Consider the following 16,559-nt stretch of genomic DNA (forward strand, 5'->3'; position numbering starts at 1 on the left):
TGGCATCAGCTGACCCAGATTCAAACCTGACCTGGCCTTCCCACTCGTGTAACCTTGGGCAAATTATTTCATCTTCCTGAGTCTTAATTTCTCCTCTTTAAACCTCCTATGACACTCATCTTACATGGTTTTGGGAAAATGAGGACCTAGTACAGTATCAGCATGTTTAGCACACAGCACATACTCAGTGAGTGCTAACTTTCATTATTTGGGGTTAGTTGGAACAAAGCAATCAGACAATATTCTTGATTTAATCTAGTTCCTCATTTCTCCTTAGGTCAAGAGGATGACATCACAGTCTAAAACGTGTCACTGTCATGATTCAAGTATCATCTGTTGATGCTCAAATTTTCCAGGGTCAGCTTTTTAGTGACTGCTTGCACTTGCTTCGATATTCAGCTGTCAAATTCCAAATCTGTGGGGCAGGAGCATGTGAAAATAAAATATCATGTGGCCTTAAGGAATTTCAACAGGAAAGAGTCCGTTTGTGTTCACTGAAAGATTTTTTCTTGAGCTCTCCAATAATATGCTTACTTGAGCTTTCCTGCAAATATTCAGAAGACGTGGAAATTCCAAACCTGTTGCCATGAACATTAACCAATAAATCAAATCCTGTCCTCAATCCTTGACCCAAACCTGTGCTTCGAGTGGAGAACCAGGACAGAAAGTTGTCCTTAGTGGCCTAATGTGCAAAGACAGAATATGATGCAATTTCTGTTGGTAAATGAATACATTTGGCCTCACGCAGTATACGCAAGAGGCCTTGGCCTGACATGTAGCAGGAACGGGTACGATGTTTCTTGAGAGGGGAACAGTCGGAGTCTCCTGGGTACCAGGGCCAGATGGCTGCGCCAACTTCTTTTCCTGTCCCTTAGCTGGGTTGCCCCCATGGCCAGACTTGTCACAGGGACAGCCGGGCACCCTGTCCCTTGGCACTGAAGAGTGTGGGAATCTTAGTGGCGTGGATCACAGCCTCCACTGCCATTAGTGAAAAGAGAAAGGACATGACATGTATTAAATCACCTTTGGCACTTCAGGTCAGAGATTGGGTTGCAATACCTGAGAAGCGCTTTGTAGAAGAAAATTATACTTTATAATGGGTGGATCCTGTGAGCTAATAGTTTTAGGGTGAGTTCTCTTTGGAAAGACTAAGTTAAGGGTTCTCCTTCCGTAAAAGACTGAACTTAATATATTTCCTAAATACCAGGGCTCTTTCAGCCAAGAGACTTCTTTTCATATGGAGAAATGGGGAAAAAGATCCTCTTTAAGTATAAAAACAAGGAATGAATATGGTTTATTTTTAAAATTCTATGAACTTGCTTCCTTTTATTATAAAAATAATACACATTCACGTTGGAGTGAAAGGAAAAGAAAGAGCCCTCTCTTCATCCCTGCTGCACTTCAGATCCTGGCTGCCCTCTCCAGGGTTAGCTGTGTCAGAGGCAGGTCTGGGGCCCTCCAGAATCTTCTGTGCTTATACAGCATGCAGACGTGATATTACACATGTGGTTTTCTAACTCAACTTTGTATTTGAGACAGCTGCAGATTCACATGCGGCTGCAAGAAATGATACAGAGGGATCCTGTGTACCTTTTACTCAGTTTCCCCCAGTGGTAACATCTTGCCAGACTGTAGTGCAATATCACAACCAGAATAATGGCATTAATACAGTCAAGTGACAGCATTTCATATCCATTAAGATCCCTCATGTGGCCCTTTTATAGCTACATCTACTTCCCTTCCACAACTACCCCCTCATTAACCCCCAACAACCACCACGTTCTCCATTTGCATCCTTTTATCCTATCAAGAACGTCACATAAATGGAATCATGCGGTATGTAACATTTGGGGATTGCCTTTTTTTTTTACTCATCATAATTTCCTGGAGATTAAGCCAGGTTGTTGTGTCTATCAGTAGTTTGTTCCTTTTTATTCCTGAGTGGTATTCCATGGTATGGATGTACCACCGTTCATTAAACCATTTATCTGTGGAAGGATATCTGAGTTACTTATAATTTGTGGCTTTTACAAAAGATGTTGCTATAAACATTCATGTATAGGTTTTTATGTGAACATGCATTTTTATTTCTCTGGGATAAATGCCCAGAAGTGCAATTGCTGGGTCACATGATAGTTGCAGGTTTAGTTTTTTAAGAAACTGCCAAAGTATTTTCCAAAGTGGCTGTACTATTTTACACTTCCGCCAGCAGTGTGAGTGGTCTAGTTTCTCCACATCATTTCCAGCATTTGGTGTTGTCACTATTTTTCATTTTCTCCATTCTGATAGGTGTAGAGCGATACCTCATTGTGGTCTTAATTTGCATTTCTCTCATGGCGAACGGTGTTGAGCATTTTTATGTGCTTACTTACCTTTGAAGTATATGTATCTTCTCCTTGGTGAAATACCTCTTCATGCCTTTTGACCATTTTCTCGTTCGATTGTTTGATTCTTGATGTTGTTTTGAGAGTTCATTATATATTCTAGATACTAATATTTTGTAGTTTGCAAATATAAATTATCCCTGTCTCTAGTTTGTCGTTTCATTCTTTTAACAGAGTTGTTTGCACTGGGCATTTCATTGTATATACATAACTGTTCACATTCTACTGGGGGTGTCACCAGTTCGAGTGAAGTATAAAACATCAACTGCTTTTATGTTCCTTTACTCTCTCTCATTTATAATAATAGATTTCTATCTTGAATATTTCATTTACATGCATTTAGAACCACATCAGAGTGTTATCCTGTTTGATTCAACTGTCAAACATAATTTAGAAGCCTCGAGAGGAGAAAAAACATTTTATTGTAGTACCTATATCTCCGTGTACCTTTGTTTTTCTTCCTGCCTGATGTCCCCAGATTCCGTTCCATCCTTTGTTTCTTCTGTTTAGAGAACTTCCGGCAGGACGCCCGCCGTGGCGAGTCCGCCGGTGACAGGCTCTCCCTTCCTTCCTCGCAGCGAGGCTCTGCGCCCCCTCCCTTCTCCCCGGCGCCCGGTTTCCACGGGCTCCGCCTTCTCGCTTCGGGCTCCGCCTTCTCGCTTCGCGGACGGAAGTGTGGCCGCTGCGAGTCTCCGTGCAGATCCCTCGGGTCCGCCCGGAGTTCGCTCAGCTGCCCGAGCGGCGGATCGCACCTTTCGCCGAGTTCGGGAGGCCTTCGGCCCGCCCTCCTCCTCTCCTTCCCACGGTAGTGACAGGAATGGCGGGTCTTTACCTACAGGACTGCAGGGCCTCGACACGCCGCCCTTTTTCTCAGGTCTGTTTTCCCTCCATGGCTCGGCGGGGACGCCTGTGCGCGGGTCGCGGGTTCTCGGTTCACGGGTTCGCGGTTCGCGGGTTCTCAGGTTCGCGGTTCACGGGTTCTCGGTTCACGGGTTCGCGGGTTCGCGGTTCACGGGTTCTCGGTTCACGGGTTCGTGGGTTCTCGGGTTCGCGGGTTCTCGGTTCGCGGGTTCTCGGGTTCTCGGGTCGCGGGTTCTCGGGTTCGTGGGTTCGCGGGTTCTCGGTTCGCGGGTTCTCGGGTTCGCGGGTTCTCGGGTTCGTGGGTTCGCGGGTTCTCGGTTCGCGGGTTCTCGGGTTCGCGGGTTCTCGGGTTCGCGGGTTCTCGGGTCGCGGGTTCTCGGGTTCGCGGGTTGCGGGTTCTCGGGTTCGCGGGTTCGCGGGTTGCGGGTTCTCGGGTTCTCGGGTTCGCGGTTCGCGGGTTCCGGCCCGCGGGGGCTGTTTGCCGCAGCTGCTGTTCTCGGCTGTTGCACTTCCCGGTTCTGAGTTTCCGTTTGTTTCTTTCGTATGTTTTCTGTTTCTTTGCCGAGACTCTCTCTTTTTATCTGCTTCAAGCTTGTCTGTCACCCCCCTGGAGGCGTCTTAATGGTGGCGGCCTTAGCACATGACCGTCCGCATCCCCGCGCCTCAGGGCTGGCGTCGTCGTCTTCGCCAATTCCGCGTGAGGTCTTCCTGCGTCTCGGCGCAGTGAGTGGTTTCTGATGGAAACCGAGACCCGGGGCCTCTGGCCCTGCGAGCTCGCCGTGGGCTCCCGGCACGGCGCCCTGGCAGCGGGAGAGCGAGCACTGCCTCCGTGCGGCAGCGGCGAGGAGGGCGGCCCTCGCACTGCGGGGCGCGGGCGGCGCGCCCACGCGCGGCGCCCAGAACTGTGCCGGAGCCCCGGCAGGGCCTTTGCCGCGGCGGGCGGGCTGGAGCCAGGACATTTCCGTGCTTCTGTTTGGCTCTGCTGCCCCGTCCCTCGCCTCCCGGCTAGAGAGTGCCAACTCTCGTTGGGCTTTGGGGTCTGTGCCCCGGTGTTGCCGGTGGCTGACCCCTTCGGCTCCAAGCGTAGGCTGCGTGCGGCAGGAAACGCACCGCACGTGGTTCGGGCACTGAACTCTTCCGCTGGGCTGTGTTCCTGTCTCCACCTGTCGGCGCGCCTCATGTTTTACATAATGTGTATGTCCAGGGTTTGTGGTTGTACTTCGTGGGAAGAACTGGGAGAAGGGTATCTATTCCACCTTCTTGGAAGCGGAAGCCCATGGTTTACTTCACTTTTAACAGGGATTCAAATAGTACAAGTTTTCCCTTGAGCAATCAAGCATGCAGTTTTAGCAACTACAAAGAGCTAACGGAAGACTACAATTAAGGAAATCTTTAATCTTGAAATTAGCTAAATAAAATCATAGTGTCTGCACATTCTAATATATAACAGGGAAAACTGAATAATGCCTGTGTATTAGAGGCCCAGAATTATGGAGTCTGGAAGAGCTTAATTAATATTTTAAACTGAGAGTGCAAATCGAAGTGTCTTCTGAGCTAACAGAACTATCAAAGTAAAATTGAGGACCCAGAGTGCTCACAAACTGTATTTTATTGAGTGGGACTCTTTCATTTCTTTCCTTTTCTTTCCTTCCTTCCTTTTGTTCTTTCACTTTCCTCTTTTTATGTTTTAAGACTTTGACCTTTTTTTTTTTGAGTTGTACATTGCTGCTTACTGCTTTTATTTTGAGCCTGTTTTAGAGCCAACTAATTTGAACTATCATTTGGAAAAATGGCACAAATATATGGATTATGCTGGACCAACATGAGAAAAATTTAGCTAAGGATGATTCTACAGATTTCCTGCAAACGGCCACTTATAATGTGGTTCCATAACATTTTATTTTCTGACTTTTCCTCAAGACCTTTTCAGAACAGTATTTTCCAAACTTCACTTATATCCCATCTTCCCAGATTATGGCAAATCTTCATTCTACTTGTTTTACTTTTTACTTTAAGTTTTTCTTAAATACACTCTTTTTTAACCTTTTAATCTTGCTTAAAAAGGAAATTATAGATAAAAAGAAAAGAAAAGAAAATTTTATCAGTAAAGTTTTATCTTGAAAACAAATGAAAAGGTACCACAATCTTCCTTGGTAAGCAAATTCATGTTCTGAAATTTTAGAGCAAGGACTTTCTCTGTGATGTCCATTTGCCTTCCTGTTCTTCACTGAACTTCAAATTCAATTCTCTTGGTTTTATGGAAATAAATCTCACTAATACATTGGACACGTGATCCATTGGGTCCATGGTAGAGGACCCAAACTTAACTTTGTTCTTGTCTCTCCTTTAAATTTGTCTCCTTCAAAATTTCTGCCTCCTTTAATCTTGTCTACTTTAAAATTTATTCCCCTGCCACTTGATAAAAACTCAGCAGACCCCATGGCTTTTCTGCTCACTCTTAGAAAACCAACTGTCCCAGAGTCTCAAATCAGTCGAGAGAATTTGTTCTAAGACAATAGTCAACTCTTCAGTTTTCAACTGAAGACCATACCTCCCCTCCCCTTCCTTCTTGCTGAGGCCTGTAGTCCAGGCTGCCTGCCCTGGAGGGAGGGGTGTGGCAGGCTTCTGTTCCTCCCTCCCCACCTCTGGTACAGACCCCAGCTGGGTGATAGAGGGGCAAGATAGGACAGGAAAGTGGTGGGACAGCCCTTCTTCGGCTGAGTGGCTTTGTTCTCTCCGACACTAGCTTGGATTATTTGCCAGAGCATGATACTGACTTGGACAGTGATGGACTTCAGCTAGGTACAGAAATAGTTCTTAGATCATGTCCATCATGCAGGAAAATTCCTGGGTGGATAATGATTCCAATGAGAGAATTATTAACAGATATTATCCCTCAGGTATACATAGCAATCAAGAAATTGTAAAACAAGCGAAAAATCTTAAAACTATATTTTAACCTCCCATGGCAAGACTTTATAATCTATCATTAGATAAATTTAGTCTTGCAGTTGCTAAATCTATGGGGAAAAAGTATATGCATGGATAAATAGATACATGTGTGTACATATATACACACATATCATGTATACTATATTCAACATATACAATAGCATATATATCATGAACATAAATAGTATTCAAGTATTTTGCAGCTTTGTAATAGGAAATGTAATTTGTCCTAAGAGTTAGCTCAACCATTGTTGATTGTTTGATGGTAGAATTGTCAAGTATTTTAAAAATTGCACTCAACAAAGAATTACAAAAACAAAACAAACAAGCAAAAAGAATTTCACTCTGTTGTATTGGAAGGGTGAGAGGCTGTTGTTTCTCTATAAGACACATTTTCTTGCAAATGTCTTAAACAGAAAAGTCACTGGCTGGATATTGCTGTGGTTTGAACATCCCCTCCAAAACTCATGTTGAAATTTAATCGCCATCATGGCAGTATTGAGAGTTGGGACCTTTAAGAGGGGATTAGATCGTGAGGGCTCTGCCCTCGTGTATGAATTAGTGCTGCTATCACAGGACTGGGCTCCTCATAAAAGGAAGAGCTTAGCCGCGTTCTCCCTCTCGTGCGCTCACTTGCCTTTCTGTTTTCTACCACGGGACACCCCTCGCCAGAAGCCGGCACCACACTCTTGGACTTCCCAGCCTCCAGACCCATGAGACAGATAAGCTTCTGTTCTTTATAATTTACTCAGTCTGTGGCATTTCATTTATAGCAGAAGAAAATGGACGAAGAAACCTTAAGCAATTAGCAAATTTATTTTAACTTTTTTAAAAAATGTGTTTAAAACAAAGCCTTTTAATTTTTCAATGTACTCAGAGAAATATGCAAAACTGACAAGGCTTTAAAATGACGCAGAAAGATTTCTTTCCAAGTCATTTTAGCTCCTTCGGCTGATCTTTGGGCAAGCTCTCCTTTTTTTTTTTTTTTTGAGGCAGAGTCTCACTCTGTTGCCCGGCTAGAGTGCTGTGGTGTCAGCCTCGCTCACAGCAACCTCAAACTCCTGGGCTCAAACAATACTCCTGCCTCAGTTTTCTGAGTAGCTGGGACTACAGGCATGTGCCACCATGAGTGGCTAATTATATATGTGTATGTATTTTAGTTGTCCAGCTAATTTCTTTCTATTTTTATTTTTTTATCTTTTTAGTAGAGATGGGGGTCTCACTCTTGCTCAGGCTGGTCTTGAACTCCTGAGCTCAAAATGATCCGCTGGCCTCAGCCTCCCACAGTGCTAGGATTACAGGCGTGAGCCACCACACCCGGCCCAAGCTGAATCTTGAATAACCTAAAGTCCCTGACACTGAGGGTCTTTGATTGCCTGACCCAGATGATCACCTCGGACAATGTTACCAATGGCAAATGAGGCTCCTTGGGGCTTTCAGACGCTTTGGCTGGTGGAAGCTCTGGGGGCTTTGAGCGGTGCTTTGCCATGTGACGTGAGCCTGGCCAGAGGGCAGCACCTGAACACGTTCCGGGCTCGAGGCTGTACGGCGAGGGGTCTGGGAAGCACGTGCATTGAGTAAAGAATAGGAACCAGCACAAAACAATATTAACTTTAGCAATGAGATGAAAGCCCATGTGTGCTCGCTTTTATGCAGAAGGGGAGACCCACGGCCTCCACCCCCTTCAGCACTGCTTTTAGATGGAAATGATTTTGTTGAATACTGACACAAAAGGAAGACACAAATGAAGAGCCTCGGCGAACAATTACATGCAAGTAGGTTACATGAAAATATAGTCTCAAGTGTATGATATCTTGTGAATATTAATTAAGGAAATTATTCTCAGAGCAGCTAATGTTTAAAACAAGATCTAATCTCTGCTGAGTGGCCCCACCATTCTTTCTCTCAGTGTTTAACTTCAAAGGGCTTTGGAGTTGGGGCAAATGAGATTATTATTACTCCAGTCTAGAGAGGAAGCCTATGCTAGCCAATTTGAGCATAAATTCTAGAATGACACATAGCAGTTAATACAAAGAGGAAAAAATATTTCACATCCACAAATGTGTGCCTGCTAAAGTAATACTTTTTAACCTTTATTATCTGATCTACTTCATCTCTCTGCAAAAACTGCACATTTCAAATACAGAGCTGGAAAAGGATATGGGTTAGTTGAAGATATACATTTTTTAAAAAACTATTCTCCTTTATCAACTTGGGGCCATTAAAAATATTACTACTAATAATAGCTAATGCTCATATACTTCTGTGTGTCAGGTACTATGTGTTTTGTTTATATTAGCTCATTTAATCTTTTCAAGAACTCTGAGAAGTTTTGCTTGGTAAACAGACAGGAAGGTAAAATGACCACAACAGGTCAGGTTCGGAGCTGGGATTGAGTCCCAGCGCCAGAGTCAGAAGCGTAATGGCGCCCTACGCTCCGCCGTGGTTACAGCTGGTGCGCGAAAGGCAGCGCGTGTCTATTTCCATCAGGATAAGGGGCTGGCGACCTGCACAACTCAGGGTAGGGGGATCAGGGCAAGCCTTTTAAAAACAAAAAACAAACACCTTCCTAGATAGGACCAGTAAAGTCGAATCATATTCACAGATTGCTAAGGACATGCATGTGAACTGGGCAGATGTGTGTTTACAGAAACGTGTGGGAGATCACCAGTTACTCGGCGCTAGAAGTTAGCTGCTGGTGGAGTCGGTACCGCCGCCGCTCAGCAGATCAATCGGAGCAGATGCCGGGCACGGACGGGCACTGGCGCAGCTGAGTGGAGACAGTTACAATGGCACGAGAGCCGCAGCGGGAGTGGAGGCAGAAGGGCTGCAGGCGTGGGCTGGCCGTGGACAGGGGTAAGTACGTCCGCGTCGGGTTCCCCAGGAGTCCTTTCGGTGCCGTGGCCTTGGTCCTTGGCTGTCCCCTCCACAGTGAGGGGTGGAGGTAAACGGGAAGCGTATTCTGCCATTCGTGCATCAACCTGAAGCACGGCAAAGGCAGGCGACACCAGTTAGAACAAGGATCTAGAAAACACAGGGTGCCTGGGGGGAGGGGGCGAGCCAGCTTCCCTGCCCCCGCACGCCCCGCACGCCGGCCTCGGAAGCGCACTCCTGGCTTTCCAAATGTGCTGTGCAGCACCCTCCCTGCGTGCCTTGGCAGTGCTGTTTGCCCTCTCCCAGACGTCCTTCCGCCCACCTCTCCAGCAGACGAAACCCTGCTCGTGCTTTCAGACCTGTCCCAGAAACAGATTCCCCTTTACTGGCCCCAGATCTGTGCCCGTCAGCTCCAAGCCAGCACCGACTGCTTCAGGTTCTGCTTCTCTGTCTCCCCTTCGCTGAGCAAAGTGTTCGGAAACAAGACCCGGGTCTTTTGCATTTTAATATCTGCTGACTCCTGACACAGTTCAGGAACATGGTAGGTACTCAGCAAATAATTGCAGGGTGAATGTTTATATCAGAGAGATCTGAAGGCCCAGAGATATGGGGTTTTTTTGGTCTGCACACCACTTAAAAAATAAAAAATATCTTACAAGTGTTTACAATTTTAGAGATTTCACAGAAAAAAACAATAGATCATTGGCTTCTCTCAAAATCAAAAGATCCAGCCACACTGGGCTTGAACCCCACACATAACGATCAGTTGGAATTGAGTAGAGCCTGACTCCTTTGGGCAAGACATTCGCTTTGAGGCTCACTCCAGCCCCTACCCGTACCTAGGTATTTTGGCCTTATGTCTGTCCTCTCACCCGTTTATGAGACCCACTTCGCCCGTGGTAGGCAATTGGTCTTGCGGCTCCCGAGCCCGTCAGACTGAGCCTCCAGCCCTCCGCGGCCCGTGCTGCCGCTCCCGGCGCCTGCGTGCCGCCCTGGTTTGCCTTCCTTCGGTTTGTGCCACGCCGCGTCTCACTTGCGCAGTCTGCTCCTGCAGGGCCTGAGAGGGAGGGAAAGGATGCTTCTCGCGACTCACGGAGAGGGAGCTAAAGGAGAGACCTGTCTCCTCGTGGCATACAGCTCTTGGCACTGGCGAGAAGCAGGCCCCTGGCCGGGGGGCAGACTCGCCGGCTGGGGAGGCGGCTCCCCCGTTCCAGCAAAAGCTTTTCAAAGCCTCCTTTGCACAAGGCAGTCCCGCCGACTACGCTTGAGCCACAGGGGCACAGTTGCCCGTGGGACTTCCTTTCTGCAACAGTAGCGCCCTGTTTCAGGGAACCGAGAACGGAATGTGGTCGTCTCCTACACGTGCTGCCATGAGGTTTCCGACAACCGTACTGGCATGAGCTTTCAACAGTGAAAAAATAAATGAAAGCACTCTGTAAATAATAGGAGCCCTGTGTCCTGGAAACCAAAGAATAATAATCTCAGGCCATCAGTCATCCAAGCTGCACAGTTTCTGCCTCTCTCTGCACTGCGCCTGGGATGACATGACACAGCCCCTAGTCCCTTATAAAACCTGGGCCAGGGATGCAGAGGAGGCTGCTCCCACCGCTGCTGAAATGCTGGCTAAGACGGGGGACTTTTCCTTTACTAAGTGAGGGTCACTTCCTAGGTGTTAATGTGAAGCACAGTTTTGGAAGACGTGAACCCCTAATGTTTGGACTCAAGGGGCCCTTCAACCCCAGACCTGGACGATTCACAAGAATAAGAATATGAACCACATATTGGGAATTCACATTCTCAAAAGTCCACTAAGCCTTCTCCATGCAGGCCCTCACTCAACCGGAAACAGCAGGCGCTATCCTTCTGCCCATTTTACAGATGAGGATGCTGCAGCTGAGCAGGCTAAGCAAGATCACCGAGCTTATGAGTCACAGGTAGTAATTTCAACCCACGTCTGTGTGTTCTGACCTCAGAGCCCTGGGCTCTTTGCTAGAACTCTTTGATATTTTCCCCATTCATTCACTCATTTCCCAAATATTTATTGAGCACCTTCTAAGAACCAGGCGTTGCTCTAGGTGCTTGGGATACAACAGCAAACAAATCAGATAGGAGCCCTGCTGCGGTTCACGACGGCAGAGCACGTGAGTGTGTACGCAGAGCCTACGCTCCGCTGCTGCGAAGACTGTTCCCAGGCAGACCTTGTCGGTAAGGTACCAGGGCAAATATGTGAATTCGTGGAGAGGCACGAACTTTGTTGCTGTGTGTGCATTTTAAAACGAAATTCAAGGGGCTAAAAAGTTCCTGCTGAACTTGAAAATGAGGTTGGGATATGTTCTATCAGTTTTCCCTGGAGGGAAAAAAATCCCCCAATTTTAATTCCCTTCTGAACTCAGCCACATGTTGAGATAAGGAGGGTGGGGTTATAAATCAACTCAGCTCCCTTGGGAGAAAAATTATAGTAATAAGCTTTAAAAAAATGATGATAATAATAAGCTATATGATTTCAAAGTGACTCACATTCCCCACCCCCTTTTGACAACTGAAATTGATTTTGAAAGGAAAGGCCATGGAGATTTTAGCAGAATACAATCCAGACACTCTAAATCTAGAGCCTCTCACCAAAGAGACTGCAGATCTGGGCCGCCTGGGCTCTGCTGATAGTGCCCTGCCCCGCGCCCGACACGCCACACGCAGCACCACGCACCCCTCAGCATGCCTGGGAGTTCATAGACGAAGGAAATAAAGACAGGATGGTAATAAGACTGAAATCGATACAGCTTTCTTTTACATTTCCCAATAGTCCCAATAACTTCAAAGAAGCAGATATGAATATAATTAATGAACAGAACAAACACCAAGTAGAAAATAAATCTGGACCCTTTTTATGAGCACCGCCAGGATGACGGATTTAGCATCGCAGGCGTGTTTGTTTGCAAATCTGACTGCTCACTCAATTGCAAACGGCACAGTATTTTAGGACGATCGAAGTTGCATAGACCTGAGTCCCCCTCAGGAAAAGTATCTTGCCGGAACTGCTTGGTACCCAGCTAACAGAGACTTTATTCTTTGATGCATTCAGCTGCATTACAATTTATATGTGAGTCAGTATTAGGATGAATCTTCCAACCACCTCTCCGTTTGGCTGCTTCTGCAAGCTAATCCTGCTTTAAAATATGTATATTCTCAGAAAACAGACTAAACTGAATAACAACAATGCTCAGAGGAAATTCACACTTCTATCTGGAGAGACATAGCTCTCCCTAAGGAATGGGTTCAAAAGCTAGGGAAACACGGCCGTGGCTGTCGTCCCAGCTCTGTCTCTAGCTGTGTGGCCTTCTTATGGAGGAAGGCTCGCGAATGAGCCAGTCCTCAGTTTCCTCGCCGGCAGTACCAACACGGGAAGGCGGACCCCAAACTGAGGTCCGTCGAAGGCCAAAGAGGTTCTTTGCTTCGTGTGAGAAAGAATTCAAGAAGAATCCGACAGAGCAAGGCGAAAGTGAGTTTATTGAGACAGAAGGAAAAAGAGCAGCGGCCGCCGCGTAGACGGAGCGGCGTCTGTGAGCTGCTGCCTGTGTCCCCGTCCTCTCTCGGCTGCGTGCGAGACAAAGGGGGGCTGCGAGCTTCTTGGGAGAAGGGTAGACAGTCTCTGGGGACGGGGATGGGGGTCCCCTCCAATTTAAACCATACAGGACACTTTCCAGGTGCTGTCGGGACATGTGTCAACCATAATGGCACTGGTGGGAGTTGCCCTTAGCATGCTAAGGGACGCGTTGAAACCAGCGTGTAATGAGCAGAGAGGGCAGCCTGCGGCGGCTTTCCATTGCTGCCCGGGCTCCGACTGCTTGGGCCAGTTTCTCCACTGTCTCCTGTTTTATCAGAGACCTTGGCTCGAGGCTTACGACTCTTCACTGAGTAAGGCCTGCCAGTCCCTATCTCAGTACTAGTAATAATAATAATAATAATAATAATAATAATAATAATAATGTCTTTATTGGGTGCTCACTCTGCATTAGGCCGACCCTGTTCACACACGTGGCCTCACGGCGGCCCTCTGAGGTTGTGCTGTCACACCCTCACTCTGCAGATGAGGACGCGAAGGATTAGAGAGCCACAATGGCTGACTTGTCCTTTTTAAGAGTCGGGAGGCCTGGACGGCAAGCGAGGCAGCCTCGCTCTGGAGCCTCCAGTCTCGCCTTCTCGGCGTGGGCTCGCGTACGCGGCACTGGCCGCGACTCGTCCGCGTCCGGCGGCCTCGGCTCCAGAGGGCCCAGGACGTGCGGCCTGCAAAGGTCAGGCAGAGGGACATACCCGGCAAACCGTGGTGATCTCTGTACGTGTGGCTGAACCAGAAGCAACTTGAAAAGAAAAAAGGTCCTTCTAACTTCTACCTGCAACGCCATGAGTTATAAAGACCCGGGTATGTTGGTCCCACCACTCCTAAGCCCTTCTCAGTCCAATATGGCCAGTTTATGTGACGAATTACCAGGCCTTTATAGCAAAAATAGAAGAATGCTGGTAATTTTTCCTAAATATAAACTATATGGAATCAAACCAAAGCATTAGGCCTTGGAGTGACCATTAAGAAGCTAGATTATTAACACTGACTTTGTATTCAGGATGAAATACACCTGCTTGTGCCCCGTGGTATTGGTTTAATATTTGGTACCAGCAACAACTCTAAGACATCTGCCCTCCAAGGACTTCAGGGACATGAATTTAGCTAGAAAATGTTCCAGAAAGCCATCTCGTTGTAAGACTTACACAGAGGGAATGAGAAATAAAAATTTGTTCTAGTGATTTGTCATGAAAGATACACAAATGGCTTGAAATTCTTTCTTTTAGCCCAGTTGAAAAAAGGGAAACTATTTGCATCTCTGCTTGCAGCCGGACAAAGGGAGGTCGGTCTCGGCTGGCCGGCTGCGTCCGTGCACGTGGCAGGAGGTGAGCCCCGACTCCAGGGAGGTGTGGCCCCGTCTGAGCAGGAACGGCTGTCACTGCCTCACCTGCAACAACGGACAAAACGCGGGCCGGTCACGCTCCTTCCCGGGCCTGGCCGCAGGGTGCCGTGCGTCGCGCCTGGCGACGCAGAACAGCAAAATCAAAAACATCGGCTGGGCCGATGGAAAAAAAGCCACTCACATTAGCAGACCCTTCATTTCTTTACGTGGTGAGGAAATCTAAGATGTAATCAGCAGTCTTAATGCAAAGGCTCAGGGAGGGGCTCAGATCTTCCCGTGGTTTTCAGGTTAGCCCCTCGAGGTGTGACGGGCGGAGGCGACGCGTGGGGACCAGCGGTCCCTGGAAACAGGCTCAGCGCTGGGTCCCAGCAGAGTTGCTGGGCAGGGGGTGCTGACGGCGGCTCCGGTAGGCAGGCAGCCTGGCACCCGTCCTCCTGCCGCCCTGCCCCTCTGCCCAAGGAGGAGACCTGGTCTGCTGGTGTGTGGCTCGGGCACCTTTCCGCACAGCCACCTGCGTGAAGCGTCTGCGGATGGGGCGTGCGGAGGGCGGGGCCTGAGTTGCGGGAAGGGTTGAGAAGGGTGGGAGTGGGGCAGAAAACGAGCCAATAAATAGAGCAACAGCAGGAGTGCCTTACAGGAGCACCACTTACTCTTTCTTCCCCTATTCATTGTGTCTTTTTTTTTTTTTTATTCATATATAAAACTGAACTGTAACATTGTGTCTTTATGTGTGTATTTTAGAGCTGAGGTCTTGCTATGCTGCTCAGACGGAACTTTATCCTGGGCTCAGGCGATCCTCCCACCTCAGCCTCCGGAGCAGCTGGGACACAGACGTGCGCCACCACACTTGGCTTTCTTCCCCTTTATCTGTGCAATGTTGTCGAACAACCCTACCAAGTGCTAAATGAAAATTTGCCATGGTGTTCACCGAGGTACCACTTTGGTGCACAGCATTTGCCGTTGTTCCAGGATGAAACTTTCTCCCACGGGAACTGAGACTTTCATAGTGTCTTGTCTGTGCTTCCCCAGTTTACTGCAGAGCCAGATGGACTTTTAGTGAAGGCTGTCAATGGATTAGCTGGTGGCTTCTGCCACCTTACTGTGTGCCTGTCTCCCGACCCCTGGCTCTGTGCTGGCTCTGCCATGTCCCAGTGATGTGTTTCCCTGTTTGCTTGATGGTCTTAGAAGTTGTATCGTCACTATCTGGATCCGCATTAAATTTCTTTTTTTTTAAGGAAATGAAAATAAGAGACTGGGTGTTTTTTTTGTTTGTTTTTTGTTTTGTTTTTTTTTAGGAGTGGCACACTCCACTCCAGACTAATCAAACAGGAAAGACGTATAAAAGCAACGATGGTTTTCAAGATCTGTGAAGCCAAATAAGCCCCAAGTCAACTCCAGCCCTGCCTTGGACGCAGCAGGTGGCCAGCGTCTTCTGGCCGCAGGATTTCCACCTGAAAAAAGTGAACTCGTCACACTTACCCATCTCTGAGCGGCAATTGGTGGATTTAACAGTGCCCTGAAAACGAGACTCTGTTTAACGAAGCATTTTATTCAAAGGTTCATTTGGCTAATAAAAACCCCGTTTTTCACTTGTGTTTGAAGCCAGCCCATTATTCTTTCGGTGTGGTTGGAGCCAGTTTCCTGCGAGCTGCGGCCGCTCCTGAGGCGGCCGCGAACGGCTCTTACTGGGAAGGGAAGAGCTCATGAATTCGGATCATCTTAATGCTGAAATGAGCTGTAATGAAGCCCTGAGATCAAAGCGCTTGAGAAGCGACCGCAGATGAATGGGCCGGGCGCCTGGGCCTCGCTGCTGCAGAAGGGGATTAGGAAACTTCCCGTAAGTGGCCAGAAAGGTCTCCGCAGGCTGCCACGCTGCGCATTTAATTGTTTATGGCATTCGTGGGCGAAAGGCAATTTTAATGGATACATACATAGTCTCCCTCAGAGAAAACAGTGTTAGCAGGTATTTTCCACAAGAAAGAGAAGAGGCTTTAAATTAGTAGCAAGAGAGAAGCAAGGCCATTCCCAGCGCGTCGGGAGGGGCGACGGGAGGCCAAGGGAGGAGAACAGAGGCAGAAAGAGGGGACAACCAGGAAAGGAGAGAGGAAAATGCCACCTCTCACTCTAACCTGCAGAATGAGCACAGTCTCTCCTGCCAGGGAAAAGCTAAGCCCTCTTTTTGAAAACACTGAACATGAAGCCAAACAGCGAGCCTGCACCGCAGCGAGGCCGGCGCGGGGACAGAAGCAGGTGCAGGGGCGCAGTGCTCCGATGTTTGCCCCTCGTCCCCGAACGCATGTCAAGGATTATTTGCGTCACCTCTCTGCAAAATGCGGAGACGTTCTCTTGAAGGATGCATGAAAAATGAGCACAAAGAGTTAATTCAAAACCAGTGAAGCCCTGTGTTCGCCTGCTGCTTCAGAAACCCTCCTGTTCCACTGGCGCGTTTGTTTTCAAAGCGGTGCCGCTGCTCTGCCGGGGAATTCCGCCCTGCAGCTGCGCTCTGCCCGCAGGCCCCGCCTCGGCCCTG

At 47.9% G+C, this 16,559-nt stretch overlaps 1 long non-coding RNA gene across 1 annotated transcript; it reads left to right on the forward strand.

Moving 5' to 3' along the window:
* Positions 1 to 3,074: 3,074 nt before the first annotated feature.
* Positions 3,075 to 15,618, forward strand: LOC105872326 (uncharacterized). Its single transcript, XR_001154526.3, has 3 exons — positions 3,075 to 3,258; positions 8,848 to 9,053; positions 14,771 to 15,618. It is a non-coding gene; the product is annotated as an uncharacterized LOC105872326 (long non-coding RNA).
* Positions 15,619 to 16,559: the final 941 nt, after the last annotated feature.

Source organism: Microcebus murinus, chromosome 27 (genome assembly GCF_040939455.1).
Source record: "Microcebus murinus isolate Inina chromosome 27, M.murinus_Inina_mat1.0, whole genome shotgun sequence".
In the NCBI taxonomy this organism is placed as follows: domain Eukaryota; kingdom Metazoa; phylum Chordata; class Mammalia; order Primates; family Cheirogaleidae; genus Microcebus; species Microcebus murinus.